The sequence below is a fragment of the Patagioenas fasciata genome, chromosome 15 (assembly GCF_037038585.1).
Source record: "Patagioenas fasciata isolate bPatFas1 chromosome 15, bPatFas1.hap1, whole genome shotgun sequence".
Taxonomy (NCBI): domain Eukaryota; kingdom Metazoa; phylum Chordata; class Aves; order Columbiformes; family Columbidae; genus Patagioenas; species Patagioenas fasciata.
In genome coordinates this window covers 10,480,514-10,500,811 of record NC_092534.1, presented here as the reverse complement: position 1 = coordinate 10,500,811, position 20,298 = coordinate 10,480,514, and the positions used below count along the sequence as shown (strand labels likewise).

Below are 20,298 nucleotides of genomic sequence, written 5' to 3'. Positions count from 1 at the left end.
CTTCTGCCTCATACTTTGTGACCAGGATGAAGGCGAGACCCCATGAGGCTTGCCTGGCCTTAAGAAATAAAGGTAATAAATCAGGCCTTATCGGAATATTATCTAGATGAAATGCACATATCACAGCTGGCTTTATTTGCTTTTCTCCCTACATATCCAGTAGCTCAATTCTAGGGCTTTCAAAGCATGTCGATTTAACAAATATCAGTACTTCAGGGCACATGGGCAGACAAATTGCTTTTTCCAGTTCATAAGATGAATCTAGGAAGAGCATGGGTCACTAAACGGTTGCAACAAATGTTCTAGTCCAGACTGGTGTTTAAGCAGGATACGAGCTGTAGCAGAGGTTGCTGGTTTGATTTGTTTGCCCCTGAGAGATTAATTTCCCTTTTTTATTTTTCTGCCTTTGGTGAAGGCAGCCCAGAGACACATTGCAGCTCAAAACACCCCATCAGCAGCAGCTGCTCCACTTGCTGCTTCGCTCTGGAAGCAAACAGGACACTCAGCGTGTGGGAGCTGGCGGCTGAACTGTGAACTCCGCAGTATTTGCCATTCCTCCCTCCCAGAGCTCTCCGGAGCGGCTGTTCAGACGACGAAAATTAACTCAGAAGAACTGAGAATAGCAAGTGCCCTGGCTAAGAAATACAGCCCTGCTCCTTCCCTTTCTCGGATTATCCACCTTCAATACAAAGAAGATCTGCTCTAGTAGTTCAGTAACAGAACAGTTCTGAATGTTAATCAATTCTCCTTTCCATCGTTAAACTGCCATTGACCTCAGCACTCCTCTGGCCCGAGGTGACAGGAGGTGACAGCCCCAAGGCTGCTGCCCGGCACAGTCCAGCTCTGCTCCAGCGTGCTCCTCCGCTGCACCCACGCACACCGGGAGCCAAGGGGCACTGCACCTCGCCAAGAGCGGTACTGCAGAACGTCCTTTCCCAGCACTTGTCAGTGGTGGGGACACACCAGGAACCTTAGAGCTATAATTAATTGCTCTCCTCACCATGTTCCCTCCACACCAGCCAGCAGACTTGTGGCTATCTTCACCTTTGCCACACAAGCAGATCAATTTTTCGTTCCTAGTTTTACCAGGCAACTCTCTTGGACCGGCTGCTGCCAGGGCTCGGTTCACGGTGGCACCAGTCTGGTGCTTTTCTCACCCAGCCAGGATTGTATTGCAGCTCAGCAAAGTATCTGAAGTTCTCATTGATCAAGTTTTGGTAGACAGTTCTGGAGGACAGTGACGAGGGATGGAAGCTGAGCAGCCGGCAGCTCTTGTACAGTCAGTGGCTGAGCAAGTGGATTTTGATGAGGTTCACCTCATCAGCTTTGGGTGCACAAACACACTGTGTGTGTGGTGCTGGGCACATACTGCCCTGGGAGTTAGTGCTCTGTCCGTCCCCAGCACCCATTTGTCCCCTGGCTATCAAAGAGGATGTGGAAACTGCCCACTTTGCTCTGCCAAAGTACTGTTCAAAATGGAGTTCTGATGAGACCTTTTCCCTTCCAACAATGTACAAATTAACAGGCAGTAGCACTTGAAAAATGGCCATAATCCCTGTCTGCATGGGGAGTGTGTCCCCAGTGCAATGTGCCATATTATGACAACGATATATTCTTCAAGTGAGTGAAACCTAATGAATAACTAACACTCTGACAGTCTTGCTATTACTGAGTGCTTAGGAGTTGGGTAAAACTGACAGTGCAAGATGAATATGGCACTGAGATGTTACTTTGCATGACTGGTCAGGGGAATCCAGACTTAATGGACATTACAGATGGGCTAATTCTAAAGGCTGAATTTGATTCTGAGCCATAGTTGCTCTCTGAGCAAGTAAGGAAGGCTTAATCACTTGGATGACTGGGTTGCAGGTGTTAGTCCTGATTGTGAAGGAGCACTGGGTCGAGGTCCTGGGAAAAGGACGTGAATTTGCTGGTCACCTCTGCTGGCCTCGGGAGGTCCAGCAGAACCCAGCAGAACTCGCCTACAAGTGCAGCCAGGAAGGTGGGACCGTGCCCAGCAGGACGGGTCACCAGAGCACACCGAATGTGCGTTAGCCTGGTCTTACAGCACAGGAATCATGAGGCGCCAATGAAATTATTTGATATCAGGCTGAAAGAGGAAGAGCAGTATGACCTCAGAATTGAATGTGGCTCTTTGCCCAGAACACTGTGCAGCCCAGATGTATTCATGGGTTTCAAGAGGCTTCAGAGACACTCGGGACCACAGCCGCACCTGCTAGTTCAGTGTGATCACCAGATACAACCACTGCTCCAGATGGACTGTGAGCAGGAGCTCTGAGTATTGAGCGCAAATAATCACACAATCCATGCCCTGCCTGTGCCGGAGCCAGGCCGCCCTGTGTGCCACACGGAGCTGTCGCTTGGATTGCCGCGGTGGCTGGAGGTGGCTCAGTGGCGCGTCCCTGGCAGTACGGCCTGCAGCATCCCCCGGGCTCAACAGAGCATCACCATGGAGCACGGACCTCCCGTGTCCAGTTAGCGCTGCCCATCCCCAGTGTAAGACAAACACTTGTCCTGCAGGATGTCCCCTGCATCTGCAAAACCAGATGGGCTGTGTCATCAAGGAAGGCTTGGCTTGCAGCAGCAGGCAAATATCACACATTCGCGACTCGACATGGCTGCACTTTGTCTCTACTCTCCCTTCAGTTTAAATGCAATCAAGGACAAATCTCTATCCTCAGAAGATGTGGAGTAAGTCTCAGTCTGTACCTCTTTCCAGGAGCGGAGATTTAGATGATGATAACCTCGCAGTGCATCAGCTTGGTGAAATCATGGTCACAGGGATGTCAAGATGTCTCTGTACCTCTTACCCCAGGCACAAACCAGGAGGAGTCAGTTCCTGTAATTACAAAGTTGAGCCATATCAGAGGAAAACTAATCAGCTTGCTGGATGCCAGCAAATTAAATATTAATCTAACTATTGTGAACACAAAAATGTTCAGATATTCTCTGGCACAAGTGTCAAAATCAGAGTGGAACTAAGGCTTTATTCGTTTTCCATTATCAACTTAAATAAAAACACTCAGAAAAATGGGCAATGATGTGCAGAAGCCACTAAGCACAGATAATTACAGTGTAAGTTTAGGCAGCTAATCACTCCTAGAATATGCTTTAGATCGAGATAACTGACTGGCTTGTTTCCCTGCTTTGTTAAATCAGACTCTCAGCTTTGCCTGATGGGGATGAGGCTCCAGAGTCGGCATCTTTCAAACACAACAGGGCTGGCTGGCAGGCACGGAGGCTCATTCTGCCAGCCAGCAGCAGGATATCCAGAAGACATCTCCACCACGGGAGCAGAGCAGCGAGGGGAGGAACACAGCGGGATCAGGGCTGGCAGGGGGCAGTGGGAGAGGTGGAGGGATGTGGGGCAGGAAGGGAAGCACAAGGACAGAGAACCATGGGAAAAGACACACAGAGAACTGCGGCACAGCCAAGCTGCAGCCGCGGGATGGGGAGGAACGGCCACGGGAAGGTGCCGTCCTGCAGCAGCTCTGGCCTTGTTGTGCATGGGCAGGAGAGCTGCAGGGCTGCCTGGGCACTGCACCCATCCCAACACACACGCTCGTCAGACACACGGTGGGAAATGTGGGGTTGTCCTGTGCAGGGACAGGAGCTGGACTCAATGATCCTCTTGGGTCCCTTCCAACTCAGGACATTCTATGATCTTCTATGTTTTCTATGACCCACAGCTCTCCCCATGGCCCCCATTGCTGTGCTCAGCCCTCACGCTGCCCCTTCTCCCACGGGAGCCAAACTGAGGAGAGGAACAACCACACAGTTGGGAGGAAATAATAGCACCGAAAGCAAAGGGTGCTTCTCCAAGGGAGTCCATTTTGACTGTGGGCAAGAGGTGATGTTTCCTTCTCTGGAACGTCAGCCCCAAGCCCCCCGTGTCTGCCAGCCTGTGTGTCCCGGTGCCGGTGCCGCAGGGCCGGACGCTGCCAGTGCTCTACCTGGGCAGTGAATGCGGCCCATGCACGGGGTGCTGAAAGAGGCACCCACCGGAGACACAACACCCCCCATTGCCATTTAGATCATTTTGCACTCACCAGTATGCTGAGGCAATGTCTGACCACCACATTACGTTATCCAGAATGGAAAAAATGAACTCCCCTTTATAGTTGTACTGGATCACCCTTATGTTCTCAATCACTAATTTACATGGATTTTTTGCTAGGAACTATAGCAAGAATTATTTTTATAACAGCATTCATGGATGTTCTCTCCTCTGCTTAATTATTAACTTTGCTGTAGTAAATAAAGGGTGTTTATGAATTCCATAAATCTCAACAAACCTTTTGCATGTAAAGCACTGAAGCATTTGTAATGAAGAAGCAGCATTCACTTTTGCTTTATTTAAAGGAATGAAATGATAAACATACTTCTGTGGATGCTCTTGTGCAGTTTCTTAAATTAGAATGCCTGCCAGCAATTATGCCTGAATTACTAGCTGCTTCATTATAACAACCTAAAAGATAGGAGTGGACTGGAATAAGTCAGGATTTTAAAGAGCTCGTACGCCCTTCAGCAACACGCAGCTTTTCCGAGCTGGCAGAAGCTCTGTTAGCGAGCACAGTGCTCAGTATTCCGTTCTGGAACACAGTGTGTCTCTGTGCCGAGCTGTGCACCAGCAGCTCCGCAGCCCCAGCTCTGCTCACAGCAGGAGAGAGCTGCTCTGGATGGAAATGTAGAGATTATCTATTTACTCCCTTTAGCACATTCCATGTCCAGCCTTTCTTTTTACACACCAATGGGCTCGTATTCTGCGGAGTGCGGTATTGCTCTATTTATTGTTCCTAAGATCTCCAAGAGACAGGATCCATAGGGGAAATGCCAGCCGCTGAATTACTCAGTGTAGTCCCCAAGATCGGCCTCCCCATTGGAAACACCTCTCTAGAGACACACGCACTAAAGCAGTAGCTGTTGCTGGGTGTTACACATCCCAGACACCTCTCCCAGCCATTTATATATCATAGTGCTCCACAGGCACTGTCGAGGTTTCTTCTTCTGATCCAGTTTGACCCTTACAAACAGTAGTTTCCCTGACACAGACACGTTCTCTGCTGTCTTCCAAATAATCACCAATCTTTTTTATCTCTCGATTTAAGAAAGCAACGATCTTTGGGTGTGTACTACTCAGGATCCTAGGGGCTCAGCACAAGCAACCGACAGAGAAGCCAGTAAATTATTCCAGCTGAGCAGCATAAACAACTAGAGCTTTTGTCGATACAAACCAAAAATGACCATGCTCTCATTCTGGAAGAAACGGTGGTATTAGAAAGCACAGACTAGACAAGATAAAACCTACACTCTTCAGATTCCAGTAGGCCTATGCTGTATTAATTATTTATCAAGATGTTTTCTTAAAGTAGCGTCTTTGTGCCTTTAATTTTCAATTCCCTTAATGCTATGAGGATCTCAGCTGGCAACACATCAATTATTAATAGAGTTAAAACAATATTTGTTTTCCTCAAATACATTTGTGAATGTTGTCCTCATAGCAGTGGTTTTTCTGAAACTTTAATGAGGGTGTCTGATTTCCTGCAGCCTCATGGCCGTGGCACAGCCCTGGCCGGGCTTTGATGCAGCTGTGGCAGCACGTGGCACCGCGTCCTGCACCCTATGCGTCCTGCACCCCACATGTCCTGGACCCCGTCCATCCTGCACCACGTCCAGCACTGCGTCCTGCACCCCGTGCATCCTGCACCACATCCAGCACTGTGTTGATCCTGCACCGCGTCCTGCACCATGTCATGCACCCTGCACGTCCCGCTGGGGCTGCACAGCCATCACGCTAAACAGCTGTGATGAGGGACGAGAAACAACAGCACATCTGTAATTGGGAATTTCAGTTGCTGAGTTCAGAGGTTCTGTTGTTCTAGTGACTGTTTTGTATTTTCTTTTTCCAGCAGCTGTCCCCAGGCTCAATACAGAAAGCCTGTGCTTTTCCCAGTTTGAAATACTTTCCTCCTAACAAAGAAAACAACAGTGCAGTTCCTTTAATCTATGAGCAAGCCATTTCAATTCAGCAAAAGGATACTTGAAACACCATGGTTTTAAGAATTTTATGCAATCTCAGCCACTTCTCTCACTGCCAGGGAGCATATAAAAAATTAAAACCCCAAATCCTGCTTCTTGCTTTTCTAGGCCCTAATTATAAATACATTTTCACAAGGAGGAGTCAACTTAAGCCTAATATTGTACGAAATCTCATAATTTCAATACAGTCTTCACTTGATGTGGATTGGTAATTGGAGCTGTGGAATCAATTTTTCCCATACTTGAAACACCCAAATGAGTATGAAATGTGTTGCGTTTGTTCCGTGCACGTCTACAGTTCTGCACTTTGCTTGGAGTGGAATGATCATTCTGATGTATTTTTTATAGCAGAGCAATGTTTCCTCAGACTTTGATGTTTCACGTATGGAGCTATTATAACCATTTGCCATTTAGATGCATGATCCGTGCCTAATCTCCAAAGCTTTGATGCATGCAATAATTATTGCTATTGATGTCATTGCACCATATTTAAAATACGAACATCTCTTTGTAAGTCTACAGCTAACAGAAGAGGGAAGCAACCAGCCCACACTGAGGCTGGAAACTTCCTGTTGATGGAAAGCAAACCTCTGAAACAGTGTAGGACGACATGCGACAGCCTTCAGCGAGGCACCGGCTGTGCTGAACGTGGGGCTGAGGGAGCGGGGAGGTGATGTGATGTGTGCTCTGCTCTGTGCACAATCAGCTCCGGGAAACTGAGTCCTGGGTCTCCAGATGCCACATTCTGACAATCTGCTCTTGGTGCCTGCCCCTGAACTCAGCCATACGGCGTGTTCCAGGCAACTCCTGCACCTAGGGCTCTGAGCAACCGTATCAGTGCAGCGTGGCACTGCCATTCAGGAGACACGTGCTCATCACACCAGGTTTTTCAGCCCCGGCTAAGCAGGACCGCTGGAAGTTCCCCAGAGCTCTCCACTGCCCTGTCGTGAAACCTGGGGCTGGACAGATTGTGACCTGGGATGTTGTCAAGAGTGTTTTTTACAAGGGTTGCAAAGCAGTGCGAGTCAAAGAGCATCTCTCTTGCTCTAGTTGTTTTCACACAAGGACATTCAGCCAGAATGGCCTGTCCTGCACCAATGCACACGAACATGGTCATGGGGAGAAAGTGAAAATCCCCAGAAAAGTTTGCCCCTTGTCCATAAATTCTGGGTGTGGGTTTAGCCTTGGAGAAGCAAATGTCATGTTTCTAAAGTTTAAGAAATGCCTCTTCCCGAGGCCACTTGGAAGCAGCATCAGGTGTAGTCTGGCTGAGAACATCCACTGACAGCAATGTGAAGCCCTCCCCTGCCTCTCTTTACGAAGACGTGCTGCCCAGAGCTCTGGCTCCTGCAAGCCCAGCCAAACCCAGAGCCAGGTCTGGTCAGGCCATGCCCTCCTGCCCGGCGCAGAGACAGCCCTCCCGCATCCCCTACGAGGTGTTAATGACAGGCTGACTGGGCCTTGCTCAGACTGCACTCATTTGTCTGACGTGTCATGTCTGAGTAGAAATCTCATTGATTTTATTACCTACAGCCTGTGTTTTACGTGGCAGGCTCAAGAGACAGAAGACAGAGAGTGATGAGCTGAAAAAGAACAAAGGCAGAAGGCCAGCAAGGGCAGAGGTGAGGATCAGGAGCCGAGGACAGACGACAGCATCAGCAGCTATGGTTCTTTGGAGCCACAGGCCGACGGCACATCGCAAAGACGTTCACTGTTCACTGGCTGGACGGTCTCATCTTGCCTCCCGGCCTTACTCAGCCATCACAATCTGAGCCATGGCCTCTTGGGCAGTGTCGTGGTGCCCGGCTCGTGAACCTGCAGAACCTCCCTGGGCACTGCAGCAGCTGCTGGCAATGCAGGAGCTGAGCCCTGCTATGCAAACAGGATACAAAAATCACTCGTTAAGACACTGGATGTAGTCAACTATCTGGAATAAAATGTGAATCCATGCAGAGAACCAGAAGCAGAATTCTGTGTAGGCCCTGACCGAGCAAAACCTCCTCCCTAGCTGGCAGAAACTCCTCTTCTGGCCTCCAAAGGCAGAGCTCTGCATAGCTCCTGGTATCCACCACCCCCTTCTCAACTACTTTAATCATGATCAGCGTACATGCTCTTCCTTTCCTCTCCTTTCATCTACCACACTAGAAGGACCATAGTGTCACGCTTAGTCCAGCTGTGCTGTATTGTCATTTCATCCCAGAGGCACAAATCAGGGAGAGACGAGAGTAACTTATTCCTGTATGAACACTGTCTAATGTCTATGCCTGACAAACCGACAGCACAGAAGACAGACATGACAAGAGCTTGCTTTACAGAGCACTTTATCCCTTTTCTCGTTAATGGAGTTCTGGTGGCAAAATTACTGAACTCTCCAGTTCCAGCTTCTAGGCGGTACTGCTGCTGCTCTTATCCAAGTCTGAGCAAAATTAGCAAGTTTGACATACTCCCTAGCAAAAGCTCAACTGCTCATCTTACCAGTGTGCAGAGCACAAAAAAATAAAAAGTGAGTGCAGGGAACTAGATTCCCAGCTGGTGTAGATCATACCAGCTCCACTCCTGTCCGTGGGGCTGCTCACTGTGGAGTTAGCCCAGCACCATGAAAAGGCCCTGGCAGTGTTTGTGTATTCCTATTTTACTTCCAAAACAATTGATCTGAACAGTGCATCTTGACCTTCAGCTGGTGACGAGACCTAACACGCTTCAGCAAGATCACACGAGGAGTTCCCAGATGTCTTTATCATCCACCAGGCCACTCCATTTGATTTCACAGAATCCCACAATGTCAGGGGTTGGAAGGGACCTCGAAAGCTCATCCAGTGCAATCCCCCTGCCGGAGCAGGAACACCCAGCTGAGGTTCCACAGGAAGGTGTCCAGGCGGGTTTGAATGTCTGCAGAGAAGGAAACTCCACAACCTCCCTGGGCAGCCTGTTTCCCCAGCAAAGACCCTTCCTAAATCTACACTGTGAAGGAGAGATCAAGTTAATCGAGAATTGAATCAGACGTTTCATTCTGCAATACAGATCAGAAACCACTAGGATGGGTGTTAAGCAAAGACAGAATCTCTCTGAAAGTGCAATACCATGGCCCAAGGCTGTCACGACCGAGAGTTGCCTCTCTGGACACTTGTGGTCACCGTGGATCCCCACCGGGGATCTCTTTGGGGTGAGGACATCTGCACATCAGCGAGAGATCTGCAAGGTCTAATCACAGGTTTAAAAGTAAATTAATTCAAGCATCAAATGGAGTAAGTTCAGGATGCAGGTAATTAGTAACCAAGCCTGGCCAGGAGACCCTCAGCGCTGCATGTGAAGATGACACGGTCACAGGAGCATACCTGCAAAAGAACCTCTGGGGTATTTAACCATTCCAGTGGCAACACAGCACAGCACAGTCTTGCTTCAATGTAGATTACCAGCTGCCCTTCCCGATTTGGGTTGTTTAAAATAAAATAGAAGTACCAGTGGGAGGCACTTTCCATTAAAATATATTTGTGTATCTAAACAACATGTAACAACATTATCTGGTGTAACACTGATACAACAGTAACCCTAGGGGTCCGTGCCTCGGGTTACACACATTTCAAAAGGAACGCTTCCAAACCAACACCTCCTATAGATCGCTTTGAATTCACTGAAACCAGCAGCACAACCAGCGCGAGGTGCCACCTGTCACAGCCCGAACACAGCATCCAGAGGGTCACGGCGACAAGAAAGGAATTAAAGCCTTTCCAAATAAAAATGAGACTCTTGAGCTGCTGCAGAGCACAGAGCTCCTTCCCGTGGCAGAGAGTGTTGTCCCTGCTTAGGAATCACAAAAACAATGGAAAAATCCCCAGAATTTTTTGGCTGCTTTCATCTGTAAAGTTGTCCCAAAGTAATTTCTCGATGTGAAAACAAAAGGACACGCAGGACTTTATCACGTGAAAGATGCTGCTTCAGATCTCATTCTACCCCAAAACAAGTACAGTTGAAACATACTACACTTAATTTTTAGGCAGCAGTGTCAGCCTTGGTTTTTGAACTCACTGCTCAACCGTAATCTGCGGCAGGGATCGGGAACGAGCAGAGCTCGCCCCGCGCTGCAGCACCGTCCCGGTTCAGCTGCCAGGTCCTGCTGTGCACAGCACACAGCAGCAGCGGCCAATGAACCATCCTCGCTGAAACACCCACAATGAAAATTCAGTGTCGAAAATGCTCTGAACTTATTTTCATGTTTTCAGGCTTACATTGAAAATCATTATTATTATTATTGCTAAACATTTGACTTAATTTTTAAAAGTGATTATAAAACTGAGAATAATGGTGATATTGTGTTACCTTCCCCAAGGGCATTAAAGGTAGAAAGTTGTGTATTTAAGTAATGAGGCTGCAGAGGGGAGGCAGGTACCCACAGAGCTTCTAGAGTCCAGAATGGAGCTCTGGAAAGGCTCCAGGTATCCCTCAACTCAAGAGAAGAAAGAATTTCAGCTGTTGCTGCCCTGGTCACTCTGTCAACAAAGCAATGAAAGAGTTTCATTATCTACCATGAGAGCTTCAAATGCTGCATCTTTTCTTCCTCCTCAGCAAGCTACTGGATAGCTTCCCCATCCTCTGATTTTATTTCCAGGGAAGCAATTTCTTCTGAAAAACACATTGGCAGAATAGGCTCTGCACAAGAACACCATAAGTCCTTATCTCTTGCCAGCCTCCAGAGACAGTGGAAACAGTATGGAGAATTGACCATGCATCCTGGATGGCAACCACTCCAGTGAGTGCTTATCAAAGACAGAAAAATGGTGAAGGATGAAATGCCATGCATGGAAAACTGCAGCTACCTTTGCTCATTTTTCCCACACAACTGCTTCTACACATGGCAGTGACTCCTGGCACAGATCACAGCCTCTGTGGTCAAACACTGCACACACATCCACCTGTGAAACTGTCTTTACCACTGCGGGTTTATATTCCACTGGATATATTTATTCTGAGTACCAGAACAGAAAATAGCAGCTGATGCATGTATAGCAGACAGGTAGAGCTTGTGATAAAACAGCAGTCAGACCTCCAGCGCTTCACTGCCTATGAGTACCCTGGTGCTTGTAAAACTGTCCCTGCATGACACCTCCAGACAGAGTCTCCAGAAAACATCTCAGGGCTGCGTTCACAACAGCTCTCTCCAAGCAGTTAAGGAAGGAAACACCAGCATCCTTTTTGTCTGCTCAGCCCTTCCTCCCTCCCTGTCCAGGATCTTTTTGGCCAAATAACTAGTTAGAAGAGAGACACATTCTGGGTAACTTCAGGAACAAGGAGAAGTCCCAACTTCTTGCAGTAAAGTGCCAGAGTTACTTATCATCTGGACACACAGAATACCCGTACAGTATATAAATCACCTGTCATCGTCCTCCCTGGAAAACTCATTACTATAATAGTCTAATCATTGTGATATCCACTGGCATTACTCCCACTAACATTAATCCTGATTAGTTCATCTGGTACTAACATGGACATCACAAGTACTTCCATGTGATTTTCCAGGCTTGTTGTGTGCTTAAGACCATCCTGGTTTCTGCTTCAAGGAAAAAGGCTGTTAATTCATCACCCGTAAGACAGTTAGGCACCAAAGTCCCAGGATTCATTAACTATGCTGATCCCTTCCCTCCTGTCTCCCAGTGTCGTCTTCTAAGTGAAAAAAGTACTTCATACCCCACCATTGTGCAGGCTCCTTGGTGTAGGAGATTTGTGTTTTCGCTTTGTTATTTTGCACACATTCCACAGAGCTGAGTGCAACATCTGTGCCAAGCGCTTAACAACCTGTCCACAACTCTGTGGTCTCAAAATCCATCTGATACATAGGGTTTTTTAAATAGTGGGGAGCAGCTGGGGTTTCCTACATGCTCTTCACCAGAGCAGCAGGAGCTGCGAGCTGGCAGGTCCCACAGCACAGGTGCGAGGGACAGGGACAGGGACAGGACGGGGACAGCTCTGCCTGCCCAGCCCAGGCAGCTCACCGCAGAGCCAAGCACTTTACTCCGCATTCCTCCAGAGCTCTGTCACATCTCACTAGCTCTGCCGTGGATGCAGCTGGAATACCAAGCGCGGCTCTGGTGCGGGAGGATGAGCGAACCCAGGCTGCCCTCTTCAGGAGATGCCTTTGGGTCTTCGCCAGCACAGCCCTGGTGAGCAGGGATCCTTTGGACTGGTCTTCATGAACAGGCACATTGAGAACTTCATTTTAGCAAAGATAAAGCGCGTCTCAAAAGGAAGGGTTTTTTCTATGGCACTACATGTGCTTGTCTTTGGCTCAGGCTCATAGGAGCAAGAATCAGCTTTTCTTCAGGAAGAACATGCACCAGGAGATGCAAAGGAAGATGAAGAGTAGGGCAGTGGTAGCTCTACGCACTGCCTGTCACTGGGGGAACAAACAGACGGAAGATGAAGGGCAGCAAAGCCCATACTCCCTCCTTCACATTCTGATGCAGCAGACACCACATGCGCGGGGATTCCCCGAGGGCACACGGCATCATACCCACACGGCAGCGAGCTCAGCTGCTCCATCAGCCAGACTGGAAACGCCACCACTGTCCTGCTTCAACAGGGGACTTTATAGCTCGGGAAGCAAAGCATCTAGTGACAAAGCAGTTGGTCTGTCCAGTGACAGGAGTATATTGCCCCAGAACCAAAGGGATGGGCATGTTGTGCACAGAAGAGGACAAACGCTAGGAGCCAAGGTGCACACTTCTCTGGGGCTGGTGTAGCCATCAACTCCTGATGCAGGTATGGAACACAGCAATCTAAATGCAAACATGAGCAGATCACATGAATGGGAACAAGTATGGGGAAAGATCAGAAAGAAAGACATCGAGAGAATTTAAATGAGTTATGTTTCATTAAAGAGCCAGAATTCAACATAATGAGGCTGTGTCCGAAAGGCGCAATTCCACCTGGGAAGGACATGGTCCAGCATGTGCTGCCAGTAAGGCTGGTTCTGGAAAGCACTTCAGCTTCTTCCCATTACACAAGAGGAAAAAGCTACACCCATCATATCCAGCTCTCAGGTGGCAAACTATGGCACATTGCAGAGATCATGTGTTTATAATCCAATGATGTTTAAATCTTCTTCTCCTGTCTGCCACCCAGGGACATCTTTGCATTTTGCTTTTATTTATCACCGAAGTCTATTCTCATTCCAGCCCACAGAGACTGGGGAATAGTGTTTCTTTATTTTTCATTCCAGAGGATTATTACTTATGTTGAACTCATTTGTCCCTAACAGAGATGTAAGATGTAGCTCCCTAGGAATTTAGATGTTATTTAAAGTTCTTTTCCAATATCCAATTTGTCTTTTGTTTATTTAGGGAGCTATTTCAGCAGGAACCTTGCTGTTGAGAGACACCACTTGTTTACAGCGCTGGTCCTGAAGGCAGCCAGGAGCTGGGGGAGTCAGGTGGGCGCCAACATTACAGAATAAAGATGTCATTACAACAGAGAATACAACATTAAATAAAAGCAAAAATAGCAAAGAGAAAGAAGGAAAAGGAAACACAAACCGGGAGAAATACGCTAGTGCTCAGGACAGTCCCAGTGCAGGGACTGGAGGAAGCACTTCCAGCCAGACATCACCTCATTGCAGAGGAGCTCTCCCTGCACATCGTGATTGTGCATGTGGCTGCTGGCCAGGCTGGCATGTCACCGCTCCAGAGCTGCATGAGCGGCACAGTTCCTGTAACACGCATGGCGGGAGGGCTCCTGTAACACCCATGGCGGGAGGGTTCCTGTAACACCCACGGTGGGAGGGCTCCAGGAGCACCCAGGGCAGGAGGGCTCCTGTAACACCCATGGCAGGAGAACTCCTGTAACACCCACGGTGGGAGGGCTCCAGGAGCACCCAGGGCAGGAGGGCTCCTATAACACCCATGGCAGGAGGGCTTCGGGAGCACCCAGAGCAGGAGGGCTCCGGGAGCACCTCCAGCGGGAGGGCTTGCATGGCTGCAGCAGAGCACGGGGCTGGTGACTCCAACAGACTCTGCAGTCCTGACTCTGCCGACTCTGCTCTGTGCAGACACACTGTGCAGCCGTCGGCGAGCCTTGTCACGCTCTCTGCTGTCAAAGGTGCTGGGTAACAATGGCACTCCGCACAGTCCCACAATAAAGTGATATCCTGATGGCTGTCTGGAGCTCCTCTGAGCCTGCCTGACAGGAGAAGAATGACTGAATTAAACCTCGCCACCAGGCATTCCTAGGCCGCTCGCAATACAGCTCACAGCCAAACACGCAGCGAGGAAAGGGACTGGACTCAGTCAGTACCAGGGGCTGAGCAGATTCATTCACATGGAACCTGGGAATAAGGCTCCTTGTCCAGAGAACTGGCCAGGTCCCTGTGCACAGCACCATGCTGCCCACCTGACCCTCCCTCTGCAGCACTCACTTGGCAGCACCAAAAAGCTGCAATTCCCTTACCTGCAGGGGCTTCCAAACAAGGATTAAGAAGGTACGTCAATGCCCCGAACACAAAGTAGGTGCTAATTATTCCTGCTGTTGTTGGTTTCCTTTGGTCTCACTCTCTGATCATTTAATGGGAAGTAGATTATGCAATAATTGAATGTTGGAACCAGCAGACAGCCCCCCAGCAGGGGATACACATTATTTACCCATAAAAAATATTCCAAGGGTTATTACCATGTAAACTGTGATTAATTAAATTCACAGGAGTTATTTCTGAGGCATGTAAATGGGAAGATTCCTGCAGAGGAAAAGCTGGAGCGCTGGCTCCATCCTGACAGCATCATGTCCATGGAGTGAGAGGAAGCCCCGAACTCATGCCCACAGTGAGCAGCAAAGCATGCAGAGGAGTGGGAATGGTGGAGACTGGAGTCAGCCTGTCAAACTTCGATAGCACAGACATGTACAAGTGGCCACATGAGTTCACACCTAAAGTCCATTCAGCCCAATATCCAGCTTTTGGCCAACAGACTGCTGCTCTTCACTGCAGTGACCCAGAAAGTTCTCTTGCCCAAGGGCTCCAGCCTGCTTGAGCTATCGGGTTGCTCACAAACAAAAGGAGGATGCTCCTTCTCAGAATGTGCATGAGAATACACCCATTTCTATTAATTCCACTCACCATGGCAAGTAAGTCCTCATTTCCAGAGCACAACAGGAGCACGACCTGCCTTTGCAGGTTGACAAGTGCTCCTGCCCTGGCCAGACTCTGTGCTCTGTGAGGAGCTTCGCTGGCAGCGGCACCGTCCAAGGTGGGAACGCAGCTGCTCAGGAAGAGTCAAAACCAAAATTACACCCTACCTCAAGTGCAACACCTTGGAACTAGTGAGGAGGCAGCAGATCAGCAGGGGCTTCTGCCACTGCAGCAAGTGTCCATTCTCAGTCTGCCCGTCTGGAGAAAGAACAGAACGTGTCCGTGCGCAGCGGGACGGAGCGCGGTGCTCAGGAGCAGCCCCTGGTTCCTGCACCGGTGCGCAGTTCCAGGTCTGTGCCACCGGCTGTGGACAGAACAGAGATGCTGGGCACCACGGGCAGACTGAAAGGGCTGAGCTCCGTGTTTCTCTCCTGCATTTTCTCACAACCTCCAACATTGTGATAGTGACGCACAACACCAGAGAATATAATTGCTGTAGTGATTACTTACAGCCATTACATTAAGCTTGAAAATGTTCCTTTCAAATTGAACAATGTTTTTTCAAAGTCAACAGCTGGTTCACAGCTTGAAAGCAACAGTTAAGATAAATTAAATAAAAAGGGTAATAAAATCACAGACTAAATTTAATTTCTGAAGCACATGCAAACTCCAGCAAAGCCTTTAAAATATCTTTAAAAAATATCCACAGTCAATACAACCAACAATTATACTGTGCTCATTAATAAGAATGTGATGTATGAACACAAATAACTGTGTACACATCTAAAGCTACTTAAAACAGAGCACAAAAATTCATGCAGCATTTATGGCCCTAGTCTGGGGGATAAATCAAACAGAAGTTTCAAGTGGGATTTGTAAATCTTGGGAGGAAGAACAAAAATGTTTATATACATATACATTCTTCCTCTTAAGGTACATAAATATATATAAAGTGTGGCTAATGAAAATGACACATCCCTACCCTCGGGATAAAAAGGTGATCTTGTGTGTACTCAAGATCAGCACGATTTCAGGAGCCTTTATCAGCTCTTGAAACGCACATGGAGGAAGGTGCAAGACTCACATTTCCAGAGTGTACGACTTCATTTAAACGCCAAGAGACTCTTCTCTGGCCCGATCTTGTGTTTGCCATGGGGAGAACACTGCTCACAATCCCAGCGGCCTCCGCTTGGCTAGCAATGAGGTGCCGAAGCTCCAGTCGGCTTGGCTGATGCCAACACATGCAGACAGGCCCTGGCTCCCTCCCACACTCTGTCAGAAGAGCTTTCCACCGACAGCACCGCTCCCAACAGCCCCACCAGCGAGCAAGCTGTCTCTGCCTCCATCCTCCATACTGCTGATCTGCTGTTCAGCTCTTACATCCTGTGGCACTTGAAAATGGCACAAGAATCAAGAATACATATTCCACCTTTTCTATGACAACTCCGTTTTTTTCCATATCAGAAAGGCTGTTTCTCGTCAATGCTCAATAGCAAAAAGAAATATGTCAAATCAGTCTTCCTCATAAATCTCTCCAGCAGGCAGATAGATTTGGTGTCCTGGTTTTACAAGATGTGCATGAGACAGGTCTATTGGAACAGACGGGTACATTCTCCAAGTTACACACCATTTTCCTTCCTTCCTTGCTGTTTGTCCCTTGCAAGCAGCAACAGGGACTACAACAGAAAGATTACCCAGCCACTTGCTCTAGAAATCACTGGGACTACCTGTGTAGTAAAAACTGCACTAAGTACACATCCAAAAGAATGAGATGAATATGTAAAAGAGGAGGTACCTCATTACTTTTAAGGAGAGGCATCTTTGTGAAGGTGGATTACACCAAATATTTTCCTGCACTTGGTGCACAGAAAGATTCTGGCAGGCACTCAGAACAAGAGGACGTGTTGGCACATTTTCATGTGACTCACCTCTCCTGCATTTATCTCCCGAAAAGGCCAGAAGGTTCATCTTCCTTCTGCAGCAAGAGGAGAGACACAGACACCCAAAGTGAGCAATTTATTCCACTTGCCTGCCTGCCCTAAGTATCCTGTCCCCGGCTGGGATGGATCCCTCTCTCTCAACTCCAGAGAGCCCAGGGGATCAGCTTAGGCCGGGTTTCCAGAGGAATCTGGCCCAGTCTAAAATTAGATCTCCTACCCAAGGTCCAGCTGAGACAGGAGAGTACTTACTGCCACCAAGATTTTCTTAGATTTGTTGTAGAGAGTTTTTGTTTCTTTTAATGTTGAAGGAGCCATCTGAATATGTTTGCAAACATGGAGATTCAAGTTGATATGTATATAAAAAAAAAAAAAACACACTACATTTTTAAAATAATCTAAATTACATAGTTTCCATCCAGCAAAGGTAACTAAGGTTACATAAGTAAGCAATACTATGTTCTCAGTTGCATCTCAGCACTGACACATAAGTCCCTAATGGTTGTTATGTAATGTTTTTGGAAAATTAAGAGTTTTCCAGTGATTTCTGAAAGTAGCAGTGGGTGTGTTGTTATAGCCCGCTCCAGCAAGAACACTGTGTGTCCTACACACACTGCAACGAAATGCATTCCAAAGTGCCATGCAAAATGTCACCTTATCTCGCTTGAAGTTATTCCATCTAGTAATATCAGAGAAATTATGACAATATGTTGTTCTACATGAAAGTACATGACAGCACTATTTGTGAGACCTGGCAGCTGCCACTCTCGGCAGAGCAGATGGCAGTGATAAAACCACAACGCAGGGAACAGGTTGATAAAGACGTAACCGTCATTACACTTTTGCTGTACAATTACACTCAGCTCCAAGACACAATCATAATGCACGGTTGTGTCACTCTCGAGCAGGAAGACCTTGCTTATCTGAGGAAAATAACTCTTGTCTAACAATTAATTCTGTACATATTATTAATCAGAATCATTCATCTCCTGCTCACAGTAGATGAAAAAGCAGCCAGGAAAGACATCCAAAGTCTTTAAAGTCCTATGTGTTCATGCTTTTGTTCTTGCAGAGAGAGAGACTACCATTCATCCCCTGTAATGGAAAATCGAAGCCAGCATGATAACAAACACTCTCACGGCAATCAGCAATTTACACTGCCATCTAAGAAGCAGAGGGCATGTTACCCCCCATTTTCATAGCCCTAAAACTGGCTATACTATTACATTTAAATCTTGTATGGTTTACTGTGCAAGCCTACATTATATCCTGATACAATTTAAAAAAAAAAATAGTTAGTTTAGGAAAAAAGCAATTTTCATTTAGGAAACAAGTAATCTAAAAAACAGCAGAGGTACTGAGGAATCAGCCCCCCGCCCTGGTAACCCCAGAGCGCCAGGCTGCCAACAGGGACACGAGCTGGGTGGCAGCAGGAGCTGCGAAGTCCCTGGTGCTGCCCAGGAAACCACCTGGCTAAGGACACCCCTCATACACGCACCAGCAAGGGCCCAGTCCCACAGGGGCTTGGGACAGGGGGTCCCACAGCCGTTTCCTAGCAGCCGATCCCGTTCTGCCCGGGTACAGGAGCGGTGACCAACAGCAGCCCCAGAGCCGTGCCGTGCTTTCAGCTCTAACAAAAACCCCAAACTCAACCTGTCTGACACCATTTTGCCCATCAGCAATGCAAGTAATTTACAGGTCCCTGCTTGGGTTTATGTGTGCGGGGCAGCTGCCTAGCTTTCATTACTTCTGGCCTTGGCTCCCACACTCCTTCACAGATCAAATAACTGCGTTCTCTACCCGCTAACTCCAACAGCTGGTTATTACTCACCAGGCTCCTGCTACACTCGCCTGGGGAAGCATCATAAATAAATGTGTACAAGCAAGCAGATGCTGTCATTTAAAAAGTTGATCCACCTATTAAAAACGTCCTATGTAGGACTCAAGTGGTGAACCACCGAGCATGTGTCTTGGTGACGTTTTAATAAAATCCAAAAAATTGCAGGACTTTGTTCATTAATTCAAATTAGCAAATGAGGAAAGAGTGTTATAAAAGAGAATATTACTAAAAATAAAGCATTGAATTCCAAACAGGGCAAACACCTGCTCTTTCCACTGAAGACAAAGGCAAGGTAAAATACAGAGGGTTTTTTTTTTTATATTAGGTGTAACTAATCACCTTTCCACCAGTGGCAGACAAGGTAACATCAAGTAACTGTGGGTCCTGGAATCTATGACTCTAAACAGAAGAGAGAAATACAGATGGTTTATCAGACTTTATTATCTCTCTTAATTGTGTGCCTGTTTGTTTGGGTTTTTTTAAATAGGTAATTTCTTTCTGAATGTCAGTGCTAGGAGAAAGTGAGCTGCCTGGAGCATATTTTTAAAATACACAGAATATAAAAGAAAGAACAAAATGTGCTTTGCAGACTACACTGGAGAAGGCAGCAGGGAAAGTTCTGAACACATCACCTCTGGGGTATTAATGCCATGATGAGCTTTATCAGCTTCACTGTATGTGAAGAACCAACTGGAGTTTGATGTTACATTTTGGGTATTCAGGGAGGTTCAGTGTTTCTCTTTGAGCATACTCTGGAGGACATGTAAGGTCCCAGACAGGCTTTCTTTCCAATATTGAAGATCAACATTGATTACAGCATCTTCCCATCTTCAAGAAGTCATCTAGTTGTTATTACAGCTGTCTCATTTTTTGAACAGACAGATTTCCACAGTGAGAACAGCTGTCCTCCTCATACCACCACTGCGTGGTTAATACGTAAGCTACAGTAGAAAAAACTACATTGGATTTATGAGTTTCCCTTTAATGCAAACAGCTGCACCAATCATACAATTACTAAAATCCAGGTCAGGACCCCAAATGACCCTATCTAGACTGAGTTTTGGTGACATTCCACACTGCTCATGGAGGCCTGGGCTTCACGGAGCATTCAACCCAGCAAAACCCAGCAATGTCACCGAGAGGAACGGCTGCGCTTCCCTCACCGTGAACCCTCCCGTCCCCTCGCTACGCCTGCAACAGCATGAACCGCTACGTGATGAACCAGGGGTGAGACCGACCTGACCCAAACTAACCTGGGGAAACTAACCCGGGCACCGGCTGCAGCAGCCGAGACACTCGATCATGAACCTGCGTTCTGAGAACCGCCGCGGGGAGCAGCGCAAAGGCTGCAG

General features: G+C 47.6%; 1 long non-coding RNA gene across 2 annotated transcripts in view; it reads right to left on the bottom strand.

The window, feature by feature from the left end:
* The window catches only part of LOC136108479 (uncharacterized), a 136,906-nt gene that overhangs the window by 115,877 nt on the left and 731 nt on the right, over positions 1 to 20,298 (bottom strand). For both annotated transcript variants that reach the window (XR_011741527.1, XR_010652396.2), the window contains exon 2: positions 2,731 to 2,860. This is a non-coding gene — a long non-coding RNA (uncharacterized lncRNA). The remainder of the gene's footprint in view (positions 1 to 2,730; positions 2,861 to 20,298) is intronic.